This window comes from Leopardus geoffroyi, chromosome D4, assembly GCF_018350155.1.
Source record: "Leopardus geoffroyi isolate Oge1 chromosome D4, O.geoffroyi_Oge1_pat1.0, whole genome shotgun sequence".
Taxonomy (NCBI): domain Eukaryota; kingdom Metazoa; phylum Chordata; class Mammalia; order Carnivora; family Felidae; genus Leopardus; species Leopardus geoffroyi.
The window spans coordinates 42,530,298-42,543,531 of NC_059342.1; positions in this window are offsets into that span (position 1 = coordinate 42,530,298).

The following is a 13,234-nucleotide window of genomic DNA, read 5'->3' on the forward strand; positions in this document are numbered from 1 at the left end:
CATTGGGACAGTATTATTAACTCAAATATAGACCATAAATGATTTTTACAAGTTTTCACATTCACTTCTTTTGGGGAGGGATAGTTTTATGAAATTTTGTCACACATGTAGATTATATAACTGTCAGCACAGGATACAGAGCTATTCCATCGACAGAATATTCCTCATGTTACTCCTTAGCATTCATATCCCCCTTCCGACGCTAAGGCCTGCAACTATTTTTTTTTTGTTCTTCATCACTATAATTTTGTTACTTTGAGAATGTTATATAAATGGAAGCACAGAGTATATAGTTCTTTTCAGTCAGCATAAGCCCTTGAGATCCATATAAATTGTGTATATCCATAGTTTATTTCTTTTCATTGCTGAATAGCATCCCAGTATATGCATGTACCACAGCTGGTTTATTCATTTACCCATCAACAGATACATGTGACGATATACTGATTGATGGGCCAAGTAGTCAGGGACTTGGGAGGAACATGTTTGGAACAAGGTGACAAGGAAGTCTGGGGAAGAGATATGTGGATAGACCTCTCTGAATGGGTGTAAAAGGTGATGATTTTTGTGTCCCATGTGAGTGCTTACCAAAGGGTGGCCTCAGCAGAGGAGGATAGTAATAAGTGAGTAGAATAAACTGTTTTGTGGATACCAATCAGCCTCTTTTCCCAGCCACCTCTATCATTGCACAGTGGGCTCATGGACAAAGTGGTTATGGTGGCAGGTATGAGGTTATGCATGGGCTCAGCAACATGGACATCTACTCACCAAGGCCAGCCTGACTATAGCCACTATTGAGTGTCCAATCTTCAAGAATCAGAGACCCAACACTAATTCCCTGATCTGACAAAATCCCCCAGGGTCAGCCAGCTACCTGGTGACAGGTTGACTGTATCCGACTGTTTCCATCATAGAAGAGACTATTTTGTACTTACTGGGACACTCACTCTGGATATGGATTCGCCTTCCCTGCAAGCAGTACTTCTGCCCGAACTACCATCTGTGGCCTTCCAGAATGTCTTATCCACCATCATGGTATTCCACACAGCAATGCTTCTGATCAAGGAACTCACTTCATAGCAAATGAAATGGATCAATGGGCCCAGGCTCTTGGAATTCACTGGTCTTACTGCATTCCCCATCATGGTGAAGCAGCTAGTTAGAATGGTAGAGTGGCTTTTGAAGACTCAGTTACAGTACTTTGTGGCAGTACTAGGTGGCAGTACTTTGCAGGGCTGAGGCAAGATTCTTGAGGAGGCTGTATATGCTCTGAATTAGCATCTAATATATGGTGCTGCTTTATCCATAGCCAGGATTCCCAGGTCCAGGAATCAAGGGATAGAAATGGGAGTGGCACCACTCACTATTACTCCTAGTGACTCACTAGCAAAATGTTTCCTTCCTATCCCCATGACCTTATACTCTGCTGGCTGAGAGGTCTTAACACCAAAGGGACAAATGTTCCACCAGGAGACATAGGAATGATTCCACTGAACTGGAAGTAAAGACCCACCCAGCCAACTGCAATTCCACATGACTGAATCAACAGGCCAAGAAGACAGTTACTGTGCTTCTTGGGGTAATTGATTTTGACTACCAAGGGGAAATTGTACTGCTACTCCACAGGAGATCCCTTAGGGCATTTCTTAATACTACCATGCCCTGTGGTGAAAGTCAAAGGAAAATCCAAACCAGCTAGGACTACTAATGGCCCAGACCCTTCAGGAATAAAGGTCACCCCACTAGCTAAAGAATTATAATCAGCTGAAATGTTTGATAGAGAATACAGAATGGATAGTGGAAGAAGGTATTTATAAATACCAGCTATGACCACATGACTATTCACAGAAACAAGGATTTTAATTATCTGGAGTATTTCCTCCTTATTTTGGGGTGTGTGTGTGTGTGTGTGTGTGAATGAAGTTGACAAGGGGTGGGGTTGTGATAGTTAATTTTATATGTTAAGTGGGCTGGTCCACAGTGCTGGATTTGTGGTCAAATATTCTGGATTTTTCTTTTTTCTTTTTTTTTTTAATGTTTATTTATTTTTGACAGAGAGAGACAGAGCTTGAGCAGGGGGAAGGGCAGAGAGAGAGCGAGACACAGATTCTGAAACAGGCTCCAGGCTCCGAGCTGTCAGCACAGAGCCCGACACAGGGCTCGAACTCACAGACCACGAGATCATGACCTGAGCCCGAGTTGGACGCTCAACCGGCTGAGCCACCCAGGCGCCCCTATTCTGGATTTTAGTATGAAGGTGTTTTTGGATGAAATTAATACTTAAATCAGTGGACTGTGAGTAAAGCATATTGCCTTCCATAATGAGGCCTGGGGGGGGGGGGGGGCACTCATCCAATCAATTGAAGGCCTCTTCCACCAGGAAGAAAGAAGTCTGCCAACAGACAGCCTTCTGACTTAATTGCATTGATTCTTTCTAGTTCTCCCTGCCCACTTTGCAGCTTTTTAGACTTGCCAGCCTCCATAATTGTGTGAGCTAATTCCTTAAAATAATGATTTGGTTTTGTTTCTCTGGAGGATCATGACAAATATGCTAGGTTTGGGCTATTACACATAAAGATACTATGGACAACATGTATAGGATTTTGTATGAACAAAATTTTCACCTCTCTAGAATAAAGTGTAAGTGTGATCACCAGGTAATGCAGTAAGTGTGTTTCACTTGGTAAGAAACTGCAAAGACGTTTTCTAGAGCACTTACTACCATTGTATAGTCCCACCAACAAGTTGGAGAGATCAAGTTTGTTTGCATCCTCTTCAGGACTTAGTTTTGTTGGTATTTTTTTGTTTTACCCATTCTAATAGGCATGTAGTGGTGATATTTTGATTTTTAAGTTCTATTCTACACCTGATCACATTTATCATTTTTTTGTTTTTCTATCTCTAAAACTGCATTCATCGTATTTTTGGAAAGCATGGGCTGATGGGAACAGGATGATTTGGGTTTAGATGGACACATAACTCTTGTCCAGACGGATTACCTGAAAAAGAACTTCCAGTAATCAGCACGAATTTTACGAGAAACTTCTAAAATGCAGTTCTTTTCATTATATATTGTTGCATCACAATTAACCCTAAAACCTAGTGGCTTGGAACAACATTTATTCGGGCCACTTTCTGTGAGTCAGGAATCCAGGCACAGCTTAGCTGGGTTCTCTGGCACTGAGTCTTTCAGAAGGCTGCAGTCATAGCAATGTGTGACTCCAAAGATTCACTTTCTAGTTCACTGAGGTAGTTGGCAGACCTCAGAGCTTTGCAGGCCATTGGACCAAGGGCTATAGTTCATTGTGAGCTATTTATTGGCTAGAGGCCGTCCTCAGTTCTTTGCCACATGGGTCTCCTCAATGTGGCAACTTTCTTCATCTTTCTCTGTCTTTCTCTCTCTCACATACACATACACACACAAAGGCGATTGCACAACAATGTGAATAATAGGACATGGAGATCTCCAAGAACCATCTCAGGAGCTCCCTACCACAGCAGGTCTCTAGGTTTGGCAATCTAGATGAAGCAGAGGCTACTGGAGAGGTTGCCTTGAAGCCATCTTTGCAAGGTAAGCATAGATTTTACTTCTAGAATGATTGTTTATTTGTGGTGATTTGGGGAAGAAAGATGAAGCACAAGGGTTGCAAAATTGCAAATACCTCTTGGCACCACTACCATAAGATATAAATGAAAGAGTCCCTCTCTGTCAAGAGTGAGGGCCGTCACACGAAGAGGCTTAACAGATACGTTTAAGGAGGTAGTTGATTTCCATCTCTAGACTTGAGATCAAGAGGTTGGGACAGTACAATTAGGCTGCCATAGCCAAATAAAACTAATATCAGAAATCTACAAATTTAGAAAGCCAAGGGAGTATATTTTATGACCCTCTTTCAGATTTGAAGATAGAAACAATGTTGACAGCCAGAAGCAGGCAGTATGAGAAGTTAGAGCTTTAAGACCAGAAGAGAACAAGCATTGGGATCCTCAAATCTACCATGCCGTAGCAATGGCCTTGGGAAGCTTCCTAACAAATTAAACTAGAAGTTAAGGAATTTATTTTTATTTATATTTTACTTTTTAAGTTTTTATTTTAAGTCCAGTTAGTTAACAAACAGTGTCATGTTAGTTTCTGGTGTACGATATAGTGATTCAGCATTTCGATACATCACCTGGTGCTCATCACAAACGCCCTCCTTAATCCCTATCATCTATTTCACCCATACCTCCATTCACCTTCCCTCTGGTAACCATCAGTTTGTTCTCTATAGTTAAGAGTCTGTTTCTTGGGTTGTCTCTCTCTCTCTCTCTCTCTCTTTTCCCCCTTTGCTCATTTGTTTTATTTCTTAAATTCCACACGAGTAAAATAATTTGGTATTTTTCTTTCTCTGACTGACTTATTTTACTTAGCATTATACTCTGTAGCTCCACCCATGTTGTTTCAAATGGCAGAAGTCCATTCTGTCTTATGGCTGCATGATATTCCATTGTGTATGTATATACCACATCTTCTCTATCCATTCATGAGTTTATGGACACTTGGGCTGCTTCCCTAGCTTGGTTATTGTAGATAATGCTGCTATAAACATAGGGGTGCATGTATCCCTTTGAATTAGTGTTATTGTATTCTTTGGGTAAATACCCCGTAGTGGGATTGCTGAGTCATAGGAATAGTTCTACTCTTAACTTTTTGAGAAACTTCCATACTTTTTTCCACAGTGGCTGCACCAGTTTAAGGAATACTTTTCAAAAAATATATTTGTTCAGTATATTCATATTACTAGAAGGAAACATCAGAACCTGATTAAGATTAGTCATCTCTGGAGAGAGGACTAAGGAGTCTGTGCTGAGAGACAGATTTATTTATTACAATATATCTTTTTATACTGTTTCATTATGTTCCCTTGGACATGCATTTGTCTTTCCATTAAAAGACAGTTTGGGGCGCCTGGGTGGCGCAGTCGGTTGAGCATCCGACTTCAGCCAGGTCACGATCTCGCGGTCTGTGAGTTTGGCCCCGCGTCGGGCTCTGGGCTGATGGCTCAGAGCCTGGAGCCTGTTTCCGATTCTGTGTCTCCCTCTCTCTCTGACCCTCCCCCGTTCATGCTCTGTCTCTCTCTGTCCCAAAAATAAATAAACGTTGAAAAAAATTAAAAAAAAAAAAAAAAAAAGACAGTTTTAAACCATACCTGAAGCAAAGATACAGAAAATGGAAGTGGAAAATTACCTAGAAAGTAATGACAATTAGAACACTTTTTATCAAAAACCTAAGGATGCAGTTAAAGCGGTATTCAAAATAAAATGAATAATTCAAAAGTGTTTATTTAAAAGGGGACTGGAAATAAACTAAACATGCAACTCAACAAACAGAAAAAGTAAAACCAAAATCAAAGTCAATATGAATGGAATATAAGGGAAAAAATCATGAATGAAAATAAAAACTACTAAAAAAAGATATAAAATCAAAACTGATACTTAAAGTTTAATTAACCCTGTCAAGTCTAATTAAGAATAACAGAGAGAAAAATGAAAACATAATGTTAGAGGTTGTAAAAAAAATACAAAGACCATTTAAAAAATTATAAAACAATATATACACAAGTATGGCAATCTGAAGGAAATGTATGATTTTCTAGCAACATATAAATAACTCAAGTTCACTTAAGAAATGATAGAAAGTCAAATAAACCATTACACCTAACAGAAACTAGAAACCACAGCTAAAGATCTGCCATTTAGAAAGGCAGTAGGACCTAGTGATTTTATCATTGAAATCTACCCTCAAAGAAAAGATGATGTCTGTTATTTTAACTATTCACAGAAAAGGATGAGGACAGTCCATTATCATATTTGTAAAGTGAGGATAGGCTAAATAACAAAACCAGATAAATACAATTAAAAAGAGAACTATGGATCAACATTATTTACTAATAGAAATATAAATATTCTGGGGCCCTTGGGTGGGTCAGTCCAGTAAGCAACTGATTATTGATTTCAGGGCAGCAGGGGGCCTACTTGGGGTTCTCTGTCTCTCCCTGTCTCTGCTCTTACCCCACTCATGCACACACTCTCTCCCTCTCTCTGTTTCAAAATAAATAAATAAACTTAAAAAAAAGAAATATGAATATTCTAAGTAAAAATAGAAATTGTACTTATTCAAATAACAGCATATCTGGACCAAAAGATTTTATTCCAAATATAATGATTAGGAAATATATCAATGTAATTCTTGACACCAACAAAATAAAGGAGAAAAAAATACTTGATGTGGCATATGATAAAATTTATCAGCTTTAATATAATAAAATGTACTGACCAATGATAAGAAAAGGCCAATAGACATATAAAAAGATAGTGTATCTGTAGTGGAGATGAAAAATTATTTTTATGTCTCAGAGTGGAAAGAAAATATTCAGTGCTGGTGAGAGTACATGAAAGTAAGCACTCTCATATACTGCTGGTAAGAATGTGAATTGTTAACTTCCTGCAACGTAATTTAATGTATCTGCTAAGAGTTGGCCAGAAATAGCCCTTTGGGGAATCAGATCTACGGAGTAAAAGCACACATAAATAGGAATAAATAAATAGCAACAAATTCTTTGTAGAGAAAAAAAGCAACAAACTAACTCTATTCTAATTGGTGTATTTATCTATTTTTATGCCAGTACCACACACTTTTAATTTATGGCTCTGTAGTATACTTTGAAATCAGAAGGAGTGATGCCACTAACTTTTCTTTCTTAGGATCACTTTGGGTATTTGGAGTCTTTGTGGTTCCATAAAAAGTTTACGATTATTTTTTCTATTTCTGTGAAAAATGCCATTGGAGTTTTGAAAGGATTGTGTTGAATCTATAGATGGCTTTATGTAGCATGGACGTTTTAACAACATTAATTCTTCTGATTCACGGACACAGGGTATCTTTCTATTTGTGTCTTCAATTGTTTTCATCAGGGTCTTGTCATTTTCATTGACCAGCTCTTTCACTTCCTATTTTAAACTTATTCCTAACTATTTCATTGTTTTTATGCTATTGTGAATGGGAAAATTTTCTAGATATCTTTTTCAGGTGTTTCATTGTTAGTATATAGAAATGCACATGATTTTTGTAAGTTGATTTTGTATCTTGCAACTTTATTTGTTGATTAAATTCAACAGTTTTTGGTTGCATCTTTAGGATTTTCTATATATAAGATCACACCATCTATTAAAAAAAAAAGACATTTTTCTTTCTTTTCTGAATTGGATGCCTTTTATTTCTCTGTCTTCCTGTTTTCCCTAGTTAGGACTTCCAGTATCATGTTATCATCTTGAATAAATGTGGTGAGAGTGGGTACCATTATCTTGTTCCTGGTCTTAAAGGGAAAGCTTTCAATTTTCCACCATTGAATATAATGTTATCTGTGGGTTTGTTATATGTGAGCTGTATTATGTTGAGTTACATTACTTTGCACCCAATCTGTTGAGTATTTTAATCATGAAAAGATATTTCATCAAATGCTTTTTCTGTACCTATCGGGATGATCATATGATTTTTATATTTCTTTCTATTAATGTGGTATGTCACACTGATTGATTTGTGTGTGTTGAATCTATGGTGTATAATCTATTTAATGTGTTAAATTCAGTTTGCTACTATTCTGGTTAAAGTATTTGCATTTATATTCATCATGATTTTTAATCTATAATTTTGTTTTATTGTATTTTCCTTATCTGGATTTGATATCAGGGCAATGTTGACCCCAACCAAGAATTTTGAACCCTCAGATTCCTCTGAAACTTCTAGGTTCACAAAAGAGGCTCACTCCTCCACTGATAGAGAATATTAGCCATCCTTGACCTGCAACAAATACCTCTCAAGATGACACTTTATTTCTTCAAGTTCTTTCCCTTCCCCCATTATTGTTTTTAGATAGATAATCAGAGTCAAATTGTAGCCCTGTTTAACCATGGACGTATTTTCCAGGCTTCAGAAGTAAAGAGGTATTTCACAGAACAGCTACAGATTCTAGCTAAAATAATATTAGCAAGAGCTGAGAAAACATGCCTGGAAATGGATCTTGATGGTGCTGAACAGAATTTAAGGCTGGATACAGAAGAGTTTGTTGGTATGGGACGCTCCTATAACTCATCATTTAACATCCTGCCAAGGGCACCTGCGATTGGTCTTAATATATTGATGGAATAATTCCTTGAAGCTGGGGGGAGGGGGGTAGCCTATTTTAAATTAGGTGGAGGTACCATAATTACTCTAGTAATTGAGGAAGAGGTCCAAGTGTTCAGAGTGGGCATGCTAGACTATATGTATGCAGACTATAGAACTCGCTAGTGGACTATGTTTCCCAGGAGAGCCTACAGGATACTCCCTTTACTAGAACAATAAGAATTCTCTAGTGAGGGGATCACTAGGAGCATTAAGAATCTCAGTGATGCCTGTGTCTTATAGGCTGGGGTTGCAGCTATGGAGATGAGCTCTCTAGTGGCAGTTAAGATGAGAGGATCCTGAAATATCAGAAGTCAAGTGACAGCATCCAAGACGATGAGAGGCAAGGCGGACAGAATTGCCATAATGGAACCAGAGGCCCTAATCTTCCAGGATCTGTAGTGAAGGCTAACAGACAACAGTGTTGCCAAAGGGGAAGCAGATGGATGGGTAGTCAATTAGGTTTTTTTGATCTGTATAATCTAAAAAGGTCATGTGCGGGTGAAGAGAAGACTGACGTCAGCTGCTGCAATAAAAAGAAAAATTATAATCCCTCCCACTGTTTCCAGACTGGAACCAGCACTTAGGCCTAAAGTCCATTAACTGAAGATGGCCTTGTAGAGGGACCATGCAACACCTCAGATACACTACAATGATATCCCCCAAAGGGACCTACAGTTACAGAGCAATTTTACACAAAAAAGGAAATACTCCTTTTTTAGATATAGGATCTGAACTGACTCTGGTACTGGAGACCCCAAACACTATCATGACTCCTGATTAAAGTGGATCGATCATACAGAGACCAGGTAATAAGGGAATTTCCGGTCCAAGTCTGTCCCACAGTGGGTTCAGTGGGGCCAGGCATCTCCTCTGTGGTCATTTTCCTAGTGCCACTGAGGATATCATGAAAATGGATGTAATTTTCAGCTGACAGAATCATGAGATTGGTTTCCTGACATGTGGTGAAAGAGTCATAATGGTAGGAATGACCAAATGAAAGCCACTGAAGCTGCCTCCTGCCTGAACCAAGATAGGAAATCAGAACTAGTACCGCATCTTGAATATAATGGAAGAAACCAGGCCAATCTTAGACTAAGGATACCAGAAAGACTGACATCCATGATTCCATTCAGTTCACCAATCTGAACCCTGCAAAAATTGTAACAGTTGATAGTAGAGTGTACTTAACCAAGTGGAAGTCCAGTTACTGGACTGAATTGATATCTTTATCAGACTGATCAGCAGAGCCCCAGGCCAATGATACTTAGCTCTTGATATGACAAACTCATTCTTCCCAACCCCATAAGTAAAGAAGATCAAAGCAGTATGCAAATACACCTTTACTTGGAACAGAAAAAGGCATTCCTGATTTTGCCCAGGGTTATATTAATCTCCCGTTGTTTGTATTAATGTAGTCTTCAGGAATCTTGACTGGACACTCTGCAAAATATCACCTGGTCCACCACATTAATAACATCAGGTTAATTGGACCAGATGAACAGGAAGTGGCAAGCACTCTGAATGCCAGACACATACACTCCAGAGGATGGAAATCAAATTAAAAAAGACTCAAGGGGCTGTTGCATCAGTAAAAAGTTTAGAATCCGGATGGTTTGAGGATTTCCAGAGCATACCCTCAAAGATGTAGAATATGTTCTTGCAGTTCCTCCTGTGGACACAAAATCACAGCACTAGGTAGGCTGTTTCAAATTTTGGAGATAGCATATGTCTCACTTGGGAATACTTTTCAACAGGGAATACCTGTTAATGGGTGACTCAGAGGCCTGGAACAGAAGAGGGCCCTGCAACAGATTCAGACTGGTATAAGCAACACTCACTTTGGACCCAATGACCCAGCATATTCCACGGTGCTAGGGGTGTCTGTGGTAAATAAGAATACTGAGAGACTTTTCTGACAAACCCCAATAGGAGAATTCCAGCACAGACTTCTAGGTTTCTGGAGAAAGACTATGTTGTCTATGTCTACAAAAAGCAGCTCCAGGCAGGCTACTGACAGGGTTCATCAAGGGGCTATGTAACCAGAACAGAGCTATCTCTAAGCTGGGTATTATCAGACCCACCAAGTCTTTTGTTAAGATAGTATCCTGTTTCACAATAGAATCTCATGTCTATGAAGGCAAACTCATAAGCTTACTTGGGCAATTTGATTGCTTTGTAGGTATCATAAAATGACAAATTAAGTGTTAATAGAGTTTTACAAACTGTGGTCCTATCCCATTTAGTTTAGTGAAATAAATTGTTTTGATATATTCATTTGATGCAGATAATTCCTTAAAATTAGTTTTTCCATTTTCTGTTAATTGTTTTTGTCTTCCTCAAAAACCTCTTTCCTACCTTAATATTATATATTTTAAAAATCTTCCTATATTCTACCCAGCACCTGTTAGTTAAATAGCTTTGTTCTTTAGGTGTTGATTTTAATTGATCTCTATCTTGAATTTATTTTATGTGTAATGTGATATTGGGACCTATTGTTTTTCCAAATGAACGGTAAATTTTTCCATCCCTTAGCATTTCCTTTTCCACAGTAATATGAAGAATTCCCTTCATAATGTACTAATTTCTCAAATATACGTGGTTCTGTTTATGGCTTCTCTATAATGTGTAATTGACTTCCTAATAGCTCTCTGTTTAATTATTGCTTTATATTGCTTCTTGATATCTGGTAAGATATTATCTCCTTCGGTGTTCATTTGTTTGTGTGTGTTGTAGTTTTGGAAGCCTATTATTGTGTAGTTTTTCTTCCAAACAAAATTTTAATTGAAATGTTTATTGAGATAATTATACATTCCACAGCAGTTGTAAGAAACAATACAGAGAAGCATTCATATACATTTTACCCAGTTTCTCCCAGGTAGCAACATTTGTAAAAACATAATATGTATAATATCAAAACCAGGAAATTGATATTGATACAATCCAGTGATCTAGTTCAGATCTCCCCAGTTTTACTTGTATTCATTTATGTGTACATGTGTGTTTAGTTCTCTACAACTTTATCACATGCATAGGTTCATGCATTCACCATCTCACTCAAAATAGTGAATAGTTCCCATGCAATGATCCCCAATGTTGTCGTTTTTAAAAACAGTTAAGTAAACTCTACCTCCAACATGGGGCTTGAACTCATGACCACCCAAGATCAAAAGTCCCATATTCTACTGACTAAGCCAGCCAGATGCCCCTCATGTTGCCTTTTTGTAAGCATACCACTTCCCTCCACCCCCCTGATAGGTATTAATTGTCTTATGTTTCTAAAATATTGTCACTTCAAAAGTATTATATCAATAGAATTGTACAGTATGTAACCTTTGCAATTGGAATTAGTAACTTTTTCACTCAGAATAATTCTCTGTATATTCATTCAATTTTATTTTTTTTTTCAACGTTTATTTATTTTTGGGACAGAGAGAGACAGAGCATGAATGGGGGAGGTGCAGAGAGAGAGGGAGACACAGAATCTGAAACAGGCTCCAGGCTCCGAGCCATCAGCCCAGAGCCCGACGCGGGGCTCGAACTCACGGACCGCGAGATCGTGACCTGGCTGAAGTCGGACGCTTAACCGACTGCGCCACCCAGGCGCCCCTCAATTTTAATAATTTGTTGCTTTTTATTGCTGAGTAGTATCCCATAGCATGAATGTAACAAGGTCTATTAAAACTATTCATCTGTTGAAGGCCATCTGAATTGATTCTACTTTGGGGCTATTACAAATAAAGCTGCTACGAACATTTGTGTACTGGTGTTTGTGTAAACGTAAATTTCCATTCCTCTGGAATAAATGACCAAGAGTATAATTTCTGGCTGGTATGGTAATGAGATGTTTACGTGTTTAAGAAATTGACGAACTATTTTCCAGATAGGCTGTATCATTTCACATTTCACCAGCAATGTATGAGTGATACAGTTTCATCATATCGTTCACAGCATTTGGTGTTGTTATCACCTTATTTTAGCAATTCTGATGGGTTTATAGTGATATCTCTGTATTTATAATAATCTGCATCTTCCTGATGACTTATACTGTGGGACAGACTTTTAGATCCACTTTTTTTTTTTTTTTAACCATCTGTATATCTTCTTCAGTCAAATGTCTATTCATGTATTTTTCCCACTTTCTAATTGGATTGCTCTGTTTGGTTGCTCTTCAGATTTAGAGCTCTTATATATCTAGTCTTATACATCTAGCCCTTTGTTGGATATGTGTTAGCAAATATTTTCTCCAAGTCTATAACTTATCTTTTAATTCTCTGTACTTGAGCTTTCTCAGAGCAAAGTCTTTTAAGTTTGAAGAAGTCCAATATATCAATTTTTTTTGTTTATGGTTCATGATTTTGATGGCAATTCTTATGGGGAGCCTGGGTGGCTCAGTTGGTTAAGCGTCTGACTTTGGCTCAGGTCATGATCTCACGGTCCATGAGTTTGAGCCCCGCGTCAGGCTCTGTGCTGACAGCTCAGAGCCTGGAGCCTGCTTCAGATTCTGTGTCTCCCTCTCTCTCTGACCCTCCCCTGTTCATGCTCTGTCTCTCTCTGTCTCAAAAATAAATAATAAAACATTTAAAAAAAATTAAGATATTTGATGGCAATTCTTACAACTCTTTGCATAGCCCTAGGTCCCAAAGATTTTTTCCTATTTTTTTAAAAATAGTTTTATGTTGTATTTTTAAGTCTGTGACACTTTTGCAGTTAATTTTTATATACAGTATGAGATTTGGGTCAAATCTCACTTTGGTCAAATTTCACTTTATTTTTTGCCTAAGGATGTTCAGTTGCTCCATACCATTTGTTAAAAAGGCTATCCTTTTTGAGTTGTTTCTTAATTTTTGTCAAAAATTAGTTGAGCATATTTGTGTGTGACTTCTTCTGAATTCTCTATTCTGTTCCATTGATCTATACGTCTATCCGTCTGCCAGTACTACACCATATTGATAATGGTAGCTATATATTAAGCTTTAATATCATGTCAAATGATTGCTTCCATTTTATTCTTCTTAGTCAAGATTGCTT